This window comes from Trachemys scripta, chromosome 9 (assembly GCF_013100865.1).
Source record: "Trachemys scripta elegans isolate TJP31775 chromosome 9, CAS_Tse_1.0, whole genome shotgun sequence".
NCBI classification, from domain to species: Eukaryota; Metazoa; Chordata; order Testudines; family Emydidae; genus Trachemys; species Trachemys scripta.
The window spans coordinates 55,574,955-55,595,211 of record NC_048306.1 but is presented as its reverse complement, the minus strand read 5'-3'; the positions used below and the strand labels follow the sequence as shown (position 1 = coordinate 55,595,211).

Here is a 20,257-nt window from a genome sequence, read left to right as displayed (position 1 = left end):
CTGAAGGTAGGGAACCATAATCAAGGTATAGACACATCAGTTAGAGTCTGGGATCCAGATGAGGTGAACATTTTTGCTCTAGAGGCCAGAAATTGTGTCGTTATTGATGCATATTCAAACTACACCTCTACCCCGGTATAATGCGACCCGATATAACACGAATTCTGATATAACGTGGTAAAGCAGTGCTCCGGGGAGGCGGGGCTGCGCACTCTGGCAGATCAAAGCAAGTTCGATATAACGTGATTTCACCTATAATGCGGTAAGATTTTTTTGGCTCCCAAGGACAGCGTTAAATCGAGGTAGAGGTGTATCCAGAAGTGGCTCAACTAAAGAAACCCTCACTGGCTTTCAGAGAAATAGTACAGCTTGGTTATATTATAGTTTGTAATTTGAGAATTACCCCCCCCCCCACCCTCCATGCAGAGTAATTAGACTTGCTTGGTAATGATGTCAGACATAGCAATGCCAAAACAACAAGAAGCAGTTGCACTTCCGGGTCCATCAGCTGACTGGCCTGCTGCAACTTCCAGAAAAACAGTGACAGAATGATTTAATTGCCCCTCCTCCCCCTCCGCTCCACCAGAGACTTAGATTGATTTGTAGAATTAATTTGTTCGTATAGATGATAGAGAATTTTTTTTTAAATAAAAGTGTGGCACAGGTGTTATTGTTACGTACAGGTGTTGAGTCTGCCTGAATAATTCTGAGAGTTACTCTTCACCGATGCCTGGCTCGTTCTGCTGAGCAGAACAAAAAGCTGGTTGCTTCAGCTTAGGAATTGTTTTTTGTACCCTTAGTTGATTGTAAAGTTATAAAGGATCTTATTTAACACAAGCTCTTCTTGTGTTTAATGTGGAGAACTTCACAGATTACGTCTTAATAGAAGCTATGTCATATGGATAACCTCCCCTCCCACTTATGGTCACACACAAACTACTCTTGTTCTCTCGTCTGCAACTGTATAATGTCCCTCTGGCATGAGCAGAAGTTTTTATGTAGGGAAGTATTTTTACTTGTCTTCCAGTGTAATTCTAGCAGTTGGAAATTAAAGCTAGCATCCTGCATCTAAGCAGCTGTATGGACCAATAACCAGTGGTGTGAGGAATAGAGTGGTCTTCAGACTACAGTTTTTGGACCCTCTATGATCTTTTAAAAAACTATTCAAGCATAAAAACTTTAAGGCTGTGTGGTGTGGTTTTTTTTTTTTTTTTTGGAATGAATGGTTAAATTCTGGAGAAATTGCAGTCTTAGTTGCCTTCTTCCCGCAACTTCCCACTGGGAGGAAATCCTGAGTTGAGACCTACTTGCTCTGCAGTTTTTTAAATGTTTAATTTACCTTCTAAGTTTTTCTAACAAATTAATTGTTTAGCTTTATATGGCTTTTTAAAATGTATGTATAAATCCTTAGACTTTAAAATTTTCCATTCTGTGAATCATTTAATGAGATCATCATCCCTTTGAATTTAGTAGTCTTCAACTGAATGGTTTTCTCAAGCTGTTTTCTTCTTCATAATGTTGGAGATAAAACATTAGAATTCCTGTAACAGTTTTGCGTGCCTTTGTGTATCCTTATTTATTTCCATATTTTGATCATATGTTAATATGAATATACAATTTATATGAAATTACGTTAAAATACCTTTAAAGAACATAAAGGTTACAAAGTCTGGCACTCAGTGCTAGAATTATAGTTGCCCATACATCCTTAATTTGGTTCCCGTGTGTATACATTGATAGTCTTTAATGACATTATTACATACTTTTTTCACAGGATCCCTAACTTACTCAGCTTATAGGTCGGCTGATGCTTAGGGTGTGAATCTGAGTGATATTGTGAATGAGGCTGCTGTCTGTAGGACTCCTGCTTTGTTTATTGCGAAGAGTCAGGAGACTGCAGGAAGAGAATGGATGGCGGTCTAGCTAAGGCTGGTGGCCTGTCTTATTTTCTGGTTGCTTAACTGGGGCCGGATGTGGACAAGTGCTAAAAGGTTCATGATTTGGCCCTCGTGTGTGTGTGGGGAAAGGGTAGGGATTGACAGCACAAGAGAGACAGTCTTCCTGCTCCCAGTTCTGGTGCTTGGCACCACAGTGGAAAATTGCAGCTCAGCCCTTGTAGTCCTACAGTGGAGCATGCTCAAATCACTTTGTTGGGGTAGTGCATATACAATCTGGGCTCATAAAAGCTGTGTGGGGATGGAGCATGCACAATGCACATGAAAACTTTGAAGACTCTCCTAAGCACAAACTGAGTTTCAGAGGTTTATAACTCAGCCAGATTACAGTGGATTTTCACAAGGATGGCAAAAGGCACATTCCTGACACATGGGCAGTCATCACCCTCTCTATCCCTACTGCATTTAAAGTCCCTATGCCAAAGTATGGAGGCATTGGATCTTAATTGTAAGAACATTTTAACGTGCAAAACAATATAGTTTCCCCCTAACTTCAGTCTGAGAAACAGTTGAACTGTTTTTTAATGGAAACTCTTCAAAACAGTTCAGCCTCGGGCAGGCACCCAGCAGGGAAAATTTCAGCCCAAACAATTACAGCTTGTAAAGTTATAAGCAAATTAAAACATGAGTTTACAATGAGAAGTGTTTGGCACTGACAGTCTCCTATAATGTCAGGGTGGAGTGATTTAAATCAAAGAACAATGTAAGCTGCCTGTACCTCACTAAGAGCTTTGACAAACCTCTAGTTAAGTGTTTAGGTCAGAATTGTTAATAGAAACAGGCCAAAATGTTTAAGATCAGAGGACATGTGCATGTCTGGACCTTTATTATTACTTATCAGCTTTCATGGGAGACGGTTGCTATTCATGTTCGACATTGCTTTTCTGGGGAACAGTTGATAATTTGCTTATGCATGGCATCAGTATCATGGCCAGCACCATCACCAGTAGGTGAAAACCCAGAGCTATACTGTCATACCATTAAGTCTTTTTTCCCTGAAACATGCTCTGACCAGATGCGTTGAGGAAAGCAAACTAAATGATACTCCATCCTCTGTAGTGTCAATTTCTTCCCCTATCTTATTCCTCCTACCTTCTTTTCCTCATCTTGTCTTCCATCTAATAAGAGTTAGCTTGTCTAGTGAGGACAGGGTGTACCTTGCAACACTTTGCTATGACCAAAGAGGCAAGCTAAACGATGTTTTAGCCCCCTCTAGTTAAGTTTCCCAAGTCCTTTGGTGGGTAATAAGGGCTGTCAAGCGATTACAAAAATTAATCGCACGATTACAAAAATAGAATACCATTTATTTAAATATTTTTGGATGTTTTCTACATTTTTCACATAATACAGTATACAGTGCTCACTTTATATTTGATTACAAATATTGGTGCTGTAAAGAACAAAAGAAACAGTATTTTTCAATTCTCCTAATACATGTACTGTAGTGCAATCTCTTTAGCATGAAAGTTGAACTTATAAATGTAGAATTATGTACAAAAAATAACTGCATTCAAAAATAAAACAATGTAAAACTTCAGAGCCTACAAGTCTACTCAGTCCTACTTCTTCTTCTGACATTTACTCAAACAAGTTTGTTTACATTTGCAGGAGATAATGCTTCCCACTTCTTGTTTACAATGTCACCTGGAAATGGGAACAGGCGTTCGCGTGGCACTCGTAGCTGGTGTCGCAAGATGTGCTAAAGATTCATATGTCCCTTCATGCTTCAACCACTATTCCGGAGGACATGCGTCCATGCTGATGAGGGGTTCTGCTCAATAATGGTCCAAAGCAGTGCAGACTGACGGCATGTTCACTTTCATCATATGAGTCAGATGCCACCAGCTAGAGGGTTGATTTTCTTTTTTGGTGGTTTGGGTTCTGTAGTTTCCACATTGGAAGGTTGCTCTTTTAAGATTTCTGAAAGCATGCTCCACACCTTGTCCCTCTCAGATTTTGGAAGGCACTTCAGATTCTTAAACTTTGGGTTGAGTGCTGTAGCTCTAGAAATCTCACATTGGTACCTTCCTTGTGTTTTGTCAACTCTGCAGTGAAAGTGTTCTTAAAATGAACAACATATGCTGGGTTATCATCCGAGACTGCTATAACATGAAATATATGGCAGAATGCGGGTAAAACAGAGCAGGAGACATGCTATTCTCCCCCAAGGAGTTCAGTCTAAAATGTAATTAACACACTATTTTTTTAACGAGCGTCATCAGCATGGAAGCATGTCTTCTGGAACGGTGGTGGAAGCATGAAGGGGCATACGAATGTTGAACATATCTGGCACATAAATACCTTTCAATGCTGGCTACAAAAGTTCCATGTGAACGCCTAGTCTTATTTTCAGGTGACATTGTAAATAAGAAGCCAGCAGCATTATCTCCCATAAATGTAAACAAACTTGTTGTCTTAGTGATTGGCTGAACAAGAAGTAGGACTGAATGGACTTGTAGGCTCTAAAGTTTCACATTGTTTTGTTTTTGAGTGCAGTTATGTAACAAAAAAAATCTACATTTATAAATTTCACTTTCACAATAAAGTGATTGCATTATGGTACTTTTGTGAGGTGAATTGAAAAATACTATTTCTTTTGTTCATTTTTACAGTGCAAATAATACAATACTGTACACTTTATTCTGTGTTGTAATTAAAATCAATATATTTGAAAATGTAGAAAAATATCCAAAAATATTTAATACATTTCAATTGGTACTCTATTTAACGGCGCAATTAAAATTGCGATTAATCATGATTAATTTTTTAAATTCCGATTAAATTTTTGGGTTAATCACGTAAGTTAACTGTGATTAATCGACAGCCCTATAATCAGGTAAGGTAATGTAATGTGTACTTTGTCAGTGATTTTTCCAACAACTGAACTGCAAGTATCAGACAGAATTTGTTTGTTTCTCTTTTTCTGTCTCCCCTTTTTTTTCTTTGTTTAAGAAGAAACAGAATTGGATTCTAACAAATATCCCAACAATTTACTACAGAGGGTATATATTGCAGCTGGGAGCTTACTGCTGATTCGTGTAGCATCCCTGTTCGTGCTCTACTTTAGGTACGCATGCACCTCTCAAGCTCTTGATTGAAAATTTCTAGCTAGCAGTGTCCATTCTGCCAGTGCATGTGCCCCATGCCGCCTTGTGGCAGACACCACAGCTGCCTGGGCGACCTGCCATCAGTTCCTTCTCTACCACCTCAGCCTGAGATGGAGCCCCCTAGCATGTCTGCATAGACTTGGCCTTCTCTCTCTTTTTCTCAAAGTTAGTTTATTGCTCTATGTTAGTTTTTGATATAGTTAGTTTTAGGTGAGAGGGTTATTTTTTGTCCCCCCTCTCTTTTTCCCTCCAAGAGATGTGTCTTCTCCTGGTGGAGTATGCCTGGTTTGCCAGGCATCAAATGTTGCCTCTTGCCTAGAGTCTATACTGGTCAGCGACTGGCACTCCGTGTGTCCATTGCTTGGGAGAGTCTCAGGTCTCCTAGAAGCGTTCCTTCTGTTTGGCACTTAAGACCAGGGCTATGAAGAACAGGGAGATAAAGCTTACCCTCTGAGCAAGATCAGGCAATCCCCCTGTATGTCTGTCCCTGGACAGATTGAGTGCCCTGTCAACCTCAGGACATGCGTCCCCTAAGAAAGGGAAGTCTTTGGCACCTGCTGGGAAGACTCTCGGAAAGAAGACCATGAATTTTCTAAGGTCCCAGCTCCAAAAAAGACCATGTTCCTGTCGAGATCTGTCTCCGAGGGTACTGTTGAGGCATAGGACTCTTCCTTGGGTATGGGTAGGCCCACAAAGCCCTGGAGCTCCAAGGACAGGAAGCATGGCTCTGAAAGGGCATCTATACCCTCCACCAGTAAGGAGGGTAAGCACAGGGTACCATCGAGTTGAACCCTGCCATTGTCACTGAAGGATACCACTACATTGATGCCATCGTGTGCTTTAACCAGCCATCTCGGTACTGATGCAAGCAGCTCATTCCGGGGTACCACTGCAAGTGGAACCTTTGGTACCAAGCAGGTATTGGCACCTGAGGTCTACAATGCCTGTAGTATACCCATTATTGTAGGTGCTGTTGGCTCCAGTTATGGTAATGTCAGCTGTGGTACTGGTATTGGGGTCCTTACCAGAACCACAGGAGTTCCGATACTTGAGGGACATCTCAGTGTCGGATGAACCAGAGTCCCTGTTTTTGGGTACCGAGTGTCTTCAGATATTTTTTCAGTTGGCAACTCTCTCCAGAGTGGTGATACCTATTAATGAGGCTCTCCTGGATCTGGCTAAGACGATGTGGCAAATGTCTGCTATTATTCCACCAATGTGTAGCAGGGTGGATAAGAAGTACTACGTGCCCCTTTAGGATTCCAACTCTTTATTTTCCCATCCCGCACCTAACTCCCTAGTGGTGAATGCAGTGAATCAACATTATAGGTTGGAGATCTACCCCCTACGACAAGAACCAAAAGTGGCTGGATGTCTGGCTGAAAATCTTGCACCTTTGTGACCAAACACACAAGAATACTCCTCAACTGCTTCCATGATTGGCTCAGAACTGCCTATTCTTTGGACAGGGATGCCTTGTACAGGTGGATGATGGTCCCCTGGCACCTAAAGAACTCCCTAAACTGGTGGAAGGAGTAACTTAATGTCCGTGTGGATGTCCTTTTGTGTTGCCCAACCCCATCAGTGACTCTAACAAACCCACACATTCCTGTTGGATGGGGAGCCCATCTCAACAATCTGCTAGTTCAGAGCAGATGGACAACTTACAAAACCAATCTCTGCATCAACCTGTTGGAGATCAGGTCAGTCAGGAACTCTTGCCTCTATTTCCTGCCACACATCTGGGGCAAAGCAATCAGGGTCATGATGGAAAACATGTCCTGAATGTTTTACATCAACAGGTAGGGAAGAGCAAGATCCCTCTCTTCGTGCATCAAAGCTATACAGCTCTGGAACTGGTGTATAGCCTACCATATCCAGATTTCAACAGTCTACTTCCTAGGCATCCAGAATGCCACAGTCAATGCCCTCTGCAGACACTTCTCCCAGGACTACGAATGTGAGCTGGACATTCAAGTTCTCCACTGCACATTCCAGAGATGCCAGAAATTGATCTTTTTGTCACTTCTGTTAACAGGAAGCCACCTGTCTTCTGTTCAAGGCGGCATGGATTACCATTCCCTTGGGGATGCCTTCCTCCTACCATGGAAGAAGAGTCTGTTCTATGCCTTTCCTTCAACACCCCTAATTTTAAGGGTGCTGAACAAGATCAGGCAAGACAAGGCCAGTTATCCTCATAATACCTACCTGGCTGAGGCAAACTTGATACCCTTACCTGCTTCAGCTCTGTGTGCAACTGCTGATCAAGCTCCTGACCATTGCTCATATCTTGTTCTAGAAAGTGGGCCGCTCGCATCACCCCAGCATGGTGGTTCTGTGCCTCAGGATGTGGCTCCTGGATGGTTCTTGGGAATGGAGGTTTTCTGATCTACAGAGGTGCACCACATACATGTTGAGGGTTTCTGGGTAGGATTGTACTACTTTCATTTGATCAGTATTGTGCAGTCTCATCTTCCCCAGTGTGTAGTTGCAATAGGGGAACTAAATGAGGGCTAAGACTCAGTATGTGCAAGATGGTTGATGCTCGTTGGCTGGGGCAACAGAGATTGATGTCTGCCCCCTTGATAAAAAGCAATTTTTTCTGTTTTATCAAGATGTATGTAATTTAGACATTTCATTAGTTCATAGGCTGCTGTTATATGATCAGGCAGAAACTGTGGCTTTTTTTCACCTGAACTTTTCCAGGAGAACTTACTTTTGTTTTTTGATATGGACTTGACCACAGTTGTCCATGTTTTGTCACTTGATTAGATTCCTATGATGAACTGTACATGAGATGACACCTGATACTATTTGAAAACTTCAGCTAATGAGCTATGTGTCTTCTTGCTCACTCAATGGTGGCTCTTAGAGGGAGAATGTAATGTTTGTGCTTCCTCATATATTTTATTTTTCAAGTGCAATATTTCAAATGTTAATGAACTTTGTGAATAAAACTGGTAGGTTAAGGTTATAACAACCAACAAGATTGCACTTCTATGTAGAGATCCATGATTAAATCAAGTCTTCCTGACTAGTGATTTAAATCATGGTTTAAATCAGATCCACCCTGGTTAATGATTTGGGTCCCTAGCTATCACAAAGATCTCATCTATCCAGGATTTTCCCTGATGAAAAAGATGAGTCAGTGCTCTTCAAAAAACCCAGTTTCAGATATAAATGTTGGATCCAATGGCATGATGATCTCATTGAATGATCCATGACTCCTGAATTTCACTCCTTCTGATAATCTGGCAGAGTCTGAGTTCAACATCTGTTTTTCCCTCAAGGCTTTTGTGTGGAGAGTCAGGCTGGAAAGACTGGGGATCATTTCTCAGGGGATTTGTTGATTCTTTTAGAGTAGGCTGAGTTTTAACTTTGTCTACTTAATTGGTTTGTATTAAACTGTGTTGTATTTTAGGGTTTAAAAAAGTTTATGCTACTCTGTAAATCTATATGAATACAATAAGATACTTGTAAACTTCATTGGATGTTATAGCAGCACCTACATTTCTCCAGTCACATTTGGCAAGTGACTTCTCACAAGTCCTGTTTGTAACAGGTATTGGATGGTGTGTTAACACAGGAACAAATCAACATACCCTTAGAGCCCCGACCGGGGTTATTCTATCTACTACCTAAGATCCACAAACCTGGAAATCCTGGACGCCCCATCATCTCGGGCATTGGCACTCTCACTGAAGGACTGTCTGGATATGTGGACTCCCTACTCAGACCCTACGCCACCAGCACTCCCAGCTATCTCCGTGACACCACAGATTTCCTGAGGAAACTACAATGCATTGGTGACCTCCCAGAAAACACCATCCTAGCCACCATGGATGTAGAGGCTCTCTACACAAACATCCCACATACAGATGGAATACAAGCTGTCAGGAACAGTATCCCTGATGATGACACAGCACAACTTATTGCTGAGCTCTGTGACTTTATCCTCACGCACAATTACTTCAAATTTGGTGACAATATATACCTCCAGACCAGTGGCACCGCTATGGGCACCCGCATGGCCCCACAATATGCCAACATTTTTATGGCTGACCTGGAACAACGCTTCCTCAGCTCCCGTCCACTCATGCCCCTTCTCTACCTACGCTATATTGATGACATCTTCATCATCTGGACCCATGGGAAGGAGGCCCTGGAAGAATTCCACCATGCTTTCAACAGCTTCCACCCCACCATCAACCTCAGCCTGGACCAATCTACACGGGAGGTCCACTTCCTGGACACCACTGTACAAATAAGCGATGGCCACATTAACACCACCCTATACCGAAAACCCACCGACCGCTACGCCTACCTTCATGCCTCCAGCTTCCACCCCGGTCACACCACATGATCCATCGTCTACAGCCAAGCACTGAGGTACAATCGCATCTGCTCCAACCCCTCAGACAGAGACCAACACCTACAAGATCTTCACCAAGCATTCTCAAAACTACGATACCCACACAAGGAAATAAAGAAACAAATCAACAGAGCCAGACGTGTACCCAGAAGCCTCCTGCTACAAGACAGGCCCAGAAGAGAAACCAACAGAACTCCACTGGCCATCACCTACAGTCCTCAGCTTAAACCTCTCCAACGCATCATCAGTGATCTACAACCCATCCTGGACAATGATCCCTCACTTTCACAGACCTTGGGAGGCAGGCCAGTCCTCGCCCACAGACAACCTGCCAACCTTAAGCATATTCTCACCAGCAACCACGCACCGCACCATAACAACTCTAACTCAGGAACCAACCCATGCAACAAACCTCGATGCCAACTCTGCCCACATATCTACACCAGCAACACCATCACTGGACCTAACCAGATCAGCTACAACATCACCGGCTCATTCACCTGCACGTCCACCAATGTTATATATGCCATCATATGCCAGCAATGCCCCTCTGCTATGTACATTGGCCAAACTGGACAGTCACTACGCAAGAGGATAAATGGACACAAGTCAGATATCAGGAATGGCAATATACAAAAACCTGTAGGAGAACACTTCAACCTCCCTGGCCACACAATAGCAGATGTAAAGGTTGCCATCTTACAGCAAAAAAACTTCAGGACCAGACTCCAAAGAGAAACTGCTGAGCTCCAGTTCATTTGCAAATTTGACACCATCAGATCAGGATTAAACAAAGACTGTGAATGGCTATCCAACTACAGAAACAGTTTCTCCTCCCTTGGTGTTCACACCTCAACTGCTAGCAGAGCACCTCACCCTCCCTGATTGAACTAACCTCGTTATCTCCACACTGATATATATCTGCCTCTGGAGATTTCCATTACTTGCATCTGAAGAAGTGAGGTTCTTACCCACGAAAGCTTATGCTCCCAGTACTTCTGTTAGTCTCAAAGGTGCCACAGGACCCTCTAAGAGAATGAAATCATCTGGACTGAAGAGCTGAGGAACTTAAATGTGAAGGATGCTGAATGACCCCTCAGAAAAGATATTCGGGGTAAGCAGAGAGACCAAAAGGAATGGAAGAAGAAATTGAGTTTAAAAAAAAAGGGGGGGGGGGCAGGCTATTAGGTATTGGAGGTCAAAAGTTGTAGGGGTAAAGTGAGAATTGTCAAAAGTGAAACTGAATAAGGCTTTGCATAGGAAATTAAAGCAAATAGTCAAAGGTTCTTTAGCCATATAAATAAAAAGAGAGCATGAAGAGAAGTGGGATTGCTATGTAGTTAAGATGGCTAGGTAGGATGGGGTAGAGATTAAGGATAGTGCAGGTGTGGCCCAAAAACTAACAAATACTTTGCTTCGGTATTTAATAAGGATGGTAACGTAGACTGTGCCAGACTAACATGATGCTTTTCTTTGAGAAGATAAATTTATTTCTTAGACAAAGGAAATATAGTAGATCTAGTCTGTTTGCATTTTAATAATGCATTTGACTTGGTATCACATGAGAAATTATCAGTTTTGTTGGCGAAGATGGGAATTAGTACAAGAATAATAAGATGAGTAAGAATAGACTAAAGGGGAGGCAACAGCAGATTATGCTGGAGGGGGAGGTTCCTAGTCAAGTTCCTCAAGTATTTGTACCAATCTTATTTTAATATTTTTATTAATGATCTTAGCACAAAAGGTAGGAATGTGCTAATGAAATTTTCTGATGACACAAAGGTGGGTGGCATTGTCAGTACAGAGGAGGATCAAAATATTATACAGGAAGAATTGGATGACCTAGGGGACTGGATGAAATTAGATGAAATTTAAGAGTACGAAGTGAAAGATCATGTACTTAGGAACTAATAGCAAGAATTTCTGCTATAAGTTGCGGGCTCATCAGTTGGAAGCAGCAGAGGAGAAGAAAGACCTGGGTGTATTAGTTTACAGGATAATTATGAGCCACCAAAGAAATGCATTTGTGTGTGGTGTGTGTTTTAAAAAAAAAAAAAAAAAGCAAATGTGATATGTGAGGTGAGTTGGAAGAGATATAGGGAAGTATCAATGCCATTGTACAAGGCACTGATGAGACCTCATCTGGAATATTGTGTACAATTCTACTCATTAAAGGACAATGTTGGAACAAGAGCAAATGGGTGTGAACTAGCCATGAAAAAATTTAGGTTGGAAATTAGAAGAAGGTTTCTGACCATGAGAGGAGTGAGAGAGCCTTCCAATAAAAATAGTGGGAGAAAAAAAATCTACCTTGTTCTAAGATGGAGTTTGATAAATTTATGAATGGGAGTATGACATAGTTGCCTGCAATATCAAGACTGGACTTGATGATCCAGGAGGTCCCTTTGAGTCCTATGTTTCTATGTAAGCACTAGGATATGATGGAATTATAATTAATAAGAAGCATGAATTTTCTAAAAACATCTGATTCCAATGATGAAGGCCGAGGGCTGTTCTGGCTGAAGAAATGGACACAACAAACTACCCACAACCTTTCCTTCTGCACACATTCCCTTAATCAAGTTGCTGTTATTTTGGCATGTTTAATATAGTAGTTTGTGCTTGGTGATGGTAGTTAGTGAAGGCTTTGCGTGGATGGCATCACTAAAAGGTTGAAATTAAAGTTGTGGTCTTTGACGTACAGTTGTGGCAATGGTAAGGTCTGTCTGGGTGGAAGAATATAGGTTATATGCTGATAGGTGCCTGAACTTCTAATTTCTGTACTTTTTTCAGTAATTATATTTCTTTTCTTCACACCCCTTGATACCATGATTCATGACTCCTTTAGTCTGCATTGCATAGTGTTTGTACTGTGTTTACTCCATTACTATTTGTTATTAAATGACTTCCAAACAATCTAACTAGTCTATTCCACAAGATTGGTTTCTGTGCCATTGTGATGAAGGCCATTCAAACTCTCTAGCTCACTCATTTCCATGGAACGTGGCTAACATTCCACAAAAACAAATCCCTCTATTTTATATCACTTATCTAGCCCAGAGGTTCACCTCCCCTTTGCTCATGGGATAAAAAGGCTCTCCAAAAATATCACCTGGCCTTTCCTCCCTTCCAAGATCCCTGAAGTATTCAATAATCTTTGAAGCGTGATGTCATGCCACTAGTGCCAATATGCCAGCGGAGTCTTGTGCACCAGATTCAGAATGTCATTTTATCATATCTCTTCTCTTATTTCCAGGAAGACAGCACACATTTCTTCTGTCCTTTTTTTGTCTCTTGCAGAATTTTTTACTCACTTTTCTTAACATGGAGTCCCTGAAAACAGGGACTGTTCTAGTCTTCTCTTGGGCAGGTGTGATGTCCTTCTGGATTCAGCTGAGCAGCCATCCTCATATATGTCCCCTGCAGCTGTATTCAGTTCCTCTAGTGAAATTTCAGAGAGAGATTTTCTGCAGATGCCTTGTAGACTACATAAGAACAGCCATACTGGGTCAGACCAAAGATCCATCTAGCCCAGTATCCTGTGCTCCGACAGTGGCCAATGCTAGTTGCCCCAGAGGGAATGAACAGCATAGATTATCATCAAGTGATCCATCCCGTCGCCCATTCCCGGCTTCTGGCAAACAGAGGCTAGGGACACTATCCCTGCCCTGGCTAATAGCCGTTGATGGACCTATCTTTTATGAACTTCTCTAGTTCTTTTTTGAACCTTACCTGATCATGTATTCTGCTATGTAGAATGCCTTCTGATTCACTTTCCTCTAGTGATCATAAACTGCCAATCCTCTTTTCTGATTTCTTATTTCGACTCCTTCATTGTTAATTCCTTCCCTTGTTGAATCTGTGGCAATGATTCCCAGATCTTGTTATTCAAGAAGTCTTCATTCTCTTTGGTGCTGTGTCAGGTTGATGGTTCTTCAAGACCACAATTTTTTTCTTCCCATCAACTTGCACTTCACATTCAGGAAAACTCTTGTGTCTTCAGTCAGGAAGGAAAACATGGACATCTCCTCCAGGCCGCAAATACTGTTCCAATGTTGTCCATTATTACTGATGTAGAAATGTACCTAGGTAGAAGATAAGCAAATTTCTTGCTACAAATTCCTTCAAACACTCCTGTTAGCATTTGCCTATTCTCTGACTCAGAGTTCCCTTTGCAGCTGGCTTATTTAGCTAGTATAATTGGGTTAGCACAACTCCTTGGTTAACAAGAATAACTTAAAACACCTGGAGAGATCACACACATGGAGTGGAGAGACTTGAAAACGCAATCACAAGGCCCTTACAGAAACATACCAAACTCACAAATTAGCCAAGGCTGTTACCTCTGAGCACAGGATCTGCAGTTACTCCTCAGAAACACCCTTCTTACACTGATATGGACATTCTAATCTATTGCACAGGCTCTAGGGAAATGGTGACCATTTTAACTGAAAGTAGCCTATGGCCTCAGTCCTATTGCAAGTAATTAAAATTTGCTTGAGCACACAAGAGGTGTTTGTTCCTTACCTCTGCAGAACTGAAAGCTTAACACCTGTGGGTGAATTCTTGAGGTAAACAGAAGAATTTGTCATCTTCAGTCTCTGAAGATTGGTGGAAGATCCTTAGGATCCTTACAGAAAATTTCCTCATAACTAACCTTTGGCTCATTTTGCATTCTGTTAGTCTGTCCAGCGCATCTGAAAGTGGAGGATAGCTGTATTGGCAGTGATTAAATTATGAACTCAAAACAGGTACTAAACCTTTGTTTGGAGAGCTCCTAAATTTCCATCTGGAAGTGGTTCAAATTTGAGGTCATGCTTTATATCTCAAGCTTTGTTGGCACCGAGGAAATGGTTGGCAGGAGAAACTTAATACACACTTGATTTTTGCTTTTCTAGGTATCAGGAGTGGCAGCCAGAGTTTCCATTGCATGTTAATACATTCTTAAAGGTAAGCTCCATTGATCAGTCTTCCAGCTTCAAATAGTTAATGCCTTAGGGATACATAGTCTTGGTACAGACACAAAGCTTGAATTATATCTGGTGAAATTACAAAGGAGTTTTAAGGTTGTGGTATGGGATTTGTGATGTTGTGAATGTGGTAATGGTAAAGTGTATGCTTGTGGCTAGAGCATTGAAGGGTATGTGCTGTAATGGCTTAACTTTTTTCATTCCTTGCTTGTTCGTGTTTGTGTTAGGTGTATTGTGTGTAGTACAAGTTAACTTGACTATTTTACAATTAAGTTTTTTTGTATATTAATTTCCCGTGTTTTTTTCATGCTTAATGGTAGATGACTAAGTAAGGGGGGCAAACCTGTCAGGGATGGAGACGTGTACACTTCACATCAGTGCTGTGTGCCAGACCCCCATATAGAAAATCTTCTGCATAGTATCATAGAATCTGGCTGAAAACTGTAACTATACTGATGGAGTCTGTTTTTTATCTATACAACAGAGAAGAGTATATTTGACAAAAATTTGTCACACATAGTTTCAACTATTATGAATAACTCTTAAAAATGACCCAAAATGCAATTAAAAGTACATATTGCATCAGATGTACTCAGGGATAAATCTGTCTACCAAATCGTGTAGGTAAATAGTTTATCTGTTAACAGTGAAAGGTTGGACTGCCAAGGACAAAGTTCATAAAAAGCCCAATTTCACATTTTCTGTATTAAAATCAACAAGAGAAAATGTGTGAAAACTAACCATGTGTGAAATTCACTCTAAAAGGACTTCTATATTTAGGAGAGAAAAAATATTTTAAACCCTTTTTAGAACACAACCCTAACTAAGTTATAGCTACTAGGCTCCACTGTAATCATAATAATGGTAACCATGGGAAGATGTGACAAGTAGATGAAAAAAGCAAGCTGAGGGAAGGAGGATAGAGTATCAAAAATAGGATATTTCAGCATAGTCTGAGAAGATACTCTGACTCTGTCCTCCTGGTCAAATGCTCAGAAGGGAATGGTATGTTACTGAACTAGAAATATCTCAACAAGCTTTTGTGCAAAGCAAATTAGACATGATCTGGTCGTTCAATATTAATGACAAAAACAGCCAATAGCACTCTGTGCAGTATAATACAGAGAAATTTCTTCACTGATCAAGGAAGTGACAGTTCTTCTGTATCTGCCCCATGTCATATCACACCTAGGGTACTATTTAGAGTTCTAGGTCTCAGTATCCAAAAAATACTGATGAACTGGGGGAAAATATTTTAGCATCTGGAGGAATGTATTCAGAGCTACTAAAGGTTTAAAAAATCAAAAATATGGTGCAATAACTAACAGGGATATTAACCATATGTATGGTCAGTATTTAAAAGGAATGAAAACACCAAGGAGGAGTAATTGTTTAGGGTGTAACAGTGGCATGTAGATAGATGTGATTTGATTGAAATTGACCAAAGGTACACTTAATAAGAGGTCAGCTAGACTGGAGTAGTCTCCTGCCACTTCAGTCACTTAAAATTAGACTGGACAAATTATTTGAATATTCAGGACAATCCTTTATTGGCAGGTGGATGGATGGATAAAATAACCTAATAGGACTTTGTTTCTAAATACAGCCGGGGGAAAATCTGTGTGCTTTGATATTCCTTACACTCACTGTTCATTGGTTTTAAATGAATAATTCCCCAAGAAAGTGATAAACTACACTAACCCCCATCCCATATGTAATGTGTGATGTGAATAGCATGATCAATAGTTAGAATTGGGGTTAATTTTTCTTGGCATGTTCTTTTGCTGCTGTTTATATTTCAGTTAATGGAGGAATATAAGCTGTACTGTAAATTGCCTCATCATATCCCCTTTGTTTGGTGTTTGTAGTAAGATGTTTCCATATTAATACTGTTAAATCAGTGTAGAAATTACTTGTAAACTATCTCCTAAGGATCATGTCAGGTGAAATGTTTGGATTGCTTTAGTAAAATAGTTTTCTGCTGATGTAGGAGCTGGAGTAGTATGGAAACTGGGTTGCTCAACCACTGTATTAACTTGCCTGGGATCCAGGTCAGACTATGACAGGTTTATAATTACCTAGGTCATCTTGTTTACTCTTTTTAAAAGTTGCAGCAATACTAGCTTTCTTCCAGTCTTCTGGAACTTCCTTGCTGCTCCAAGATTTATTGAAAATCAACATTAATGGCTCAGTGAGTGTCTTAGCTAACCTGTCTAATCAAGGAGCTTCACCAGTTTGGCTGAGGAAAGATTTTGGTACCCAGTTCTCCATCCAGCAACTGCTCTCACTCTCCCCACCCTCTGCTCTGGCTTTGCAGGGATTACAGTACTATAAGCAAATGACCTTGGATAATGGCAGCTTTTCTGCAGAGAGCAAGGATCTTGGTTCTATACCTGGAGCCTGACTGTAGCTAGCCTTTTTGTGCCCTTTGTACTGCCTTGGAACCGTTTCCCATCCAGTAGCAAAGAAGTTTAAGGCCAGCCCCACCCAAGGTAGTCACTGGGGCCTTGACTGCTGCTAGAAACTGCCAGGGAGGCTATTAGGGGACAAGTTGGGTTTGTGTTTCTGAAATTTTTTGACAATAGAGAATTTATCTGCAAAACCTATTGCTCCCTTAGAGCCTATAGAGACTACTTATGGATTCAAAATCCAGAAGGGACCACAGTTCTGACCAATCTATTCTGATCTGTATAACACAGACCATAGAACTTTCCTGAAATAATTCTGTTTTATTCTAGAACAGCTCTTTTAGAAAAAAGTCCTATCTTGATTTAAAATTTACTAGTGATGAAGAATCCACCATGACTGTTGCTAAATTGTTCTAGTGGTTAAATACCCTGACTGTGAAAAATACATGCCTTGCTTCCAGTCTGAATTTGTCTCGCTTCAATTTCCAGCCATTGGATCATGTTGGACCTTTTTCTGCTAGGTTGAAAAATGCATTATTAAATATTTGTTCCCCAGGTAGATAGACTGTAATCAAGTTTCCATACTACTCCATACCTTCACCTTCACTTTAAAGTAAATAGATTGACCTCTTTGAGTCTGACCATTATAAGGCATGTTTTCTAATCTTTTAATCATTTTCATAGCTCTTCTATGAACCCTCTCCAATTTATCAATAACCTTCTTGAATTGTGGACACCAGAACTGGACACAGTATTCCAGCAGCGGTCGCATTAGTGTCAAATTACAGAGGTAAAATAATTTCTCTATTCCTACTCAACATTGCCGTAATTATGCATTCCACGATAGCCGTAGGTCTTCCGGCCACAGCATCACATTGGGAGCTCATGTTCTGCTGATTATCCACCACAGCCCTCCAAATCTTCTTCAGGATAGAGTCCCCCATCCTGCAACTAAGGCTTACATTTTGTTCCTAGATGTAAATGTTTACATTTGCTACTTGTATTAAAACGCATATTGTTTGCTTGCGCTAGTTTACCAAGTGACCCAGATCACTCTGAATCAATTACCCATCCTCCTCATTATTTACCATTCCCAATTTGTGTGTCATGTGCAAACTTTATCAATGATGATTTTGTTTTCTTCCAAATCATTGATAAAAATGTTAAATAGTGTGGGCCAAGAATCAGTCCCCATAGGACTGCACTGGAAACACACCCATGTGATGACAATTTTCTGTTTATGATTACATTCTGAGACCTGGGATCCAGGACAGGCTGTGACAGGCTAATAATTACCTAGGTCATCTCGTTTACCCTTTTTAAAATTTGGAGCACTATTAGCTTTCTTCCAGTCTTCTGGAACTTCCTCGCTGCTCCAAGACTTCTCTGCATTATTATTGCTAATTCTATCATGTTCATGTAGTAAGACAAGTACTATTGTCAAGATTCTTTTTGTTCTTAATATATTTTAAAAGCTCATTGTTCTTCGAGTGATTGTTCATGTCCATTCTAAGCAGGTGTGTGCGTGCCGCGTGCACGCCAGACAGAAGATTTTACCTGCCAGCCTCTGTAGGGTCGGCCTTGGCGCCCCCTAGAGTGGCGCCTTCATAGCGCCCAATATAGGGCTCCACTGACCCACCACCCCCTCAGTTCCTTCTTACCACCGGTGACTGCTAGTTGGACCTTGACTCGCTCTCGCAGCAAGCACCTTAGCAGTGTCTAATAGACCTTAGTTGTGTATAGTTCTCAGTTTGTTAATAGTTGTTTCCCTATAGTTATAGTTAGTTGGTTGTTTGGACATTTTTCCCCCCTCCTGGGATATGCCTGGGTCTCCAGGGTTTAAGCTCTGTGAGGCCTGTGGCAAGTTTATGCCCAAAAGTGATCCTCACTCTTCCTGTCTGCGGTGCCTTGGTTAGAGTCACCAGAAGAAGTGCCATGTTTGCAAGGGTTTCCACCCCAGAACCATTAAAGAACGAGAGCAGAGACTAAAACTCCTGCTGATGGAGGCGGCGTTGAAACCACAATCTGACCTGGGACCCAATGACCCAGCACCGAGCACCACCTCTTCAGTGTGCAGTGCTCCGGCACCAACAGCATTCGAAACGGGCCTGGCTAAAGACTCTAAAGCCCACTGGCACTGCCACGGGTTGGCCTCAGTATGGCACCACTCACAATCCCCGGTGCCAGTAAAAAAAAGAAGAGGCCAGTTCACCCCTCCTGAAACTTACAGGATCCCCGGCGTCCACAAGCGGATCTGGACAGACCGCCTCCTCCTTGCTTTCGCCCAGGGTTTCATTGACTCCTGTCCCGGCCGGGGTCCAGTCAAGTCCGAACCCCCACACCCTCCCGGTCACCGAACCACTAGGGGGACATACAGCCACTATCGACACCGGAGGCATTCGAGGCGGCCATGGACTTGATGAGCCTCCCGGTGCCGTCCTCCCTGCAAAGGAGGGATAAATCGCCAGCGACCGTGTGCCCCCTGTTCCACTCCAGGGGTAAACTGGCCATGATGGCCCGCCGGTCTCCATCTCCGGCACTGCCCGTGCAGGTGCAAGAACCGCACCACTCCCCGGAGTCGGGGCACTGATCGTTGACGACTCAGGGTACTGCTCCTCCGTAGTCCTCCTACTCGGAGACCTCGGAATCGGAGGCAGACTCTAATCGCTCCAGCAGATTGTGGAGCAGGAGGTCCAGGTCACGGCGGAGTTACCAACCATACCTGGCACCGTGGCAGCAACAATGGCAACCTCCTGCCCAATGGCCCTTCTGGACACCCTGGGCTTACCATCAGAGCCAGAGCCAAGTCCTCAGTCCAGAACTGCATTGGTGTCGGCGGCATCCTTCGTCCCACAGTCAGCGCCAGCACTGCCGTCAGGGGGAGCGGCATCGCTGGCTCAGATAGCTCCGGCACCGATAATTCAACCAGCTCCGGCACTGTTTCTCCAGACAACGCATGCCGGAGGCTCCAGTTCCGACCCCGCTGATGTCATCGACCTCAGTACTGCCAAACTTGTCAGCCCTGGCACTGACTGCGGTGCCAAACGCTCCATCAGCTCCAGGCCCATGGATCAAGCACTGGGTGCTGTGGGACCCCAGGGGTGAGGAGGGCAGTGAACAGGGCCAGCTATCTGTCCTCTCATCCTCATCCTCGCCTGACGAAGCGGTTGTGGGGACATCGACATTCACGGCCCCGACTCTGGAGGACTACTGTGTTCTTCAACAGCTCCTGAGGTGGGCCACCCAAAGCCTGGGGATACAGGCAGAGGAGGTGGACGAGGATGTAGACCTTGTCATTGATATCCTGGCCCCCTCCGGCCCATCCAGGGTTGCATTGCCACTGATTAAAACTATTAAGTGATACGTCTAAAAATCTGTGGCAAAGCCCCGCTTCCCTGGCCCTATGGCCAAGATAACTGAGCACTGCTACTTCGTTCCCTCTAAG

At 42.4% G+C, this 20,257-nt stretch overlaps 1 protein-coding gene across 4 annotated transcripts in view; it reads left to right on the top strand.

Annotated features, from left to right (window-relative positions):
* Nucleotides 1–20,257, top strand: part of STAG1 (stromal antigen 1) — a 384,051-nt gene that overhangs the window by 19,234 nt on the left and 344,560 nt on the right. For 2 of the 4 annotated variants that reach the window (XM_034781837.1, XM_034781838.1), the window contains exon 2: nt 14,333–14,384. The exons of the other annotated variants lie outside the window; for them this stretch is intronic. The gene's annotated coding sequence lies outside the window, so the exon portion shown is untranslated. The remainder of the gene's footprint in view (nt 1–14,332; nt 14,385–20,257) is intronic. 4 annotated transcript variants of the gene reach the window in all.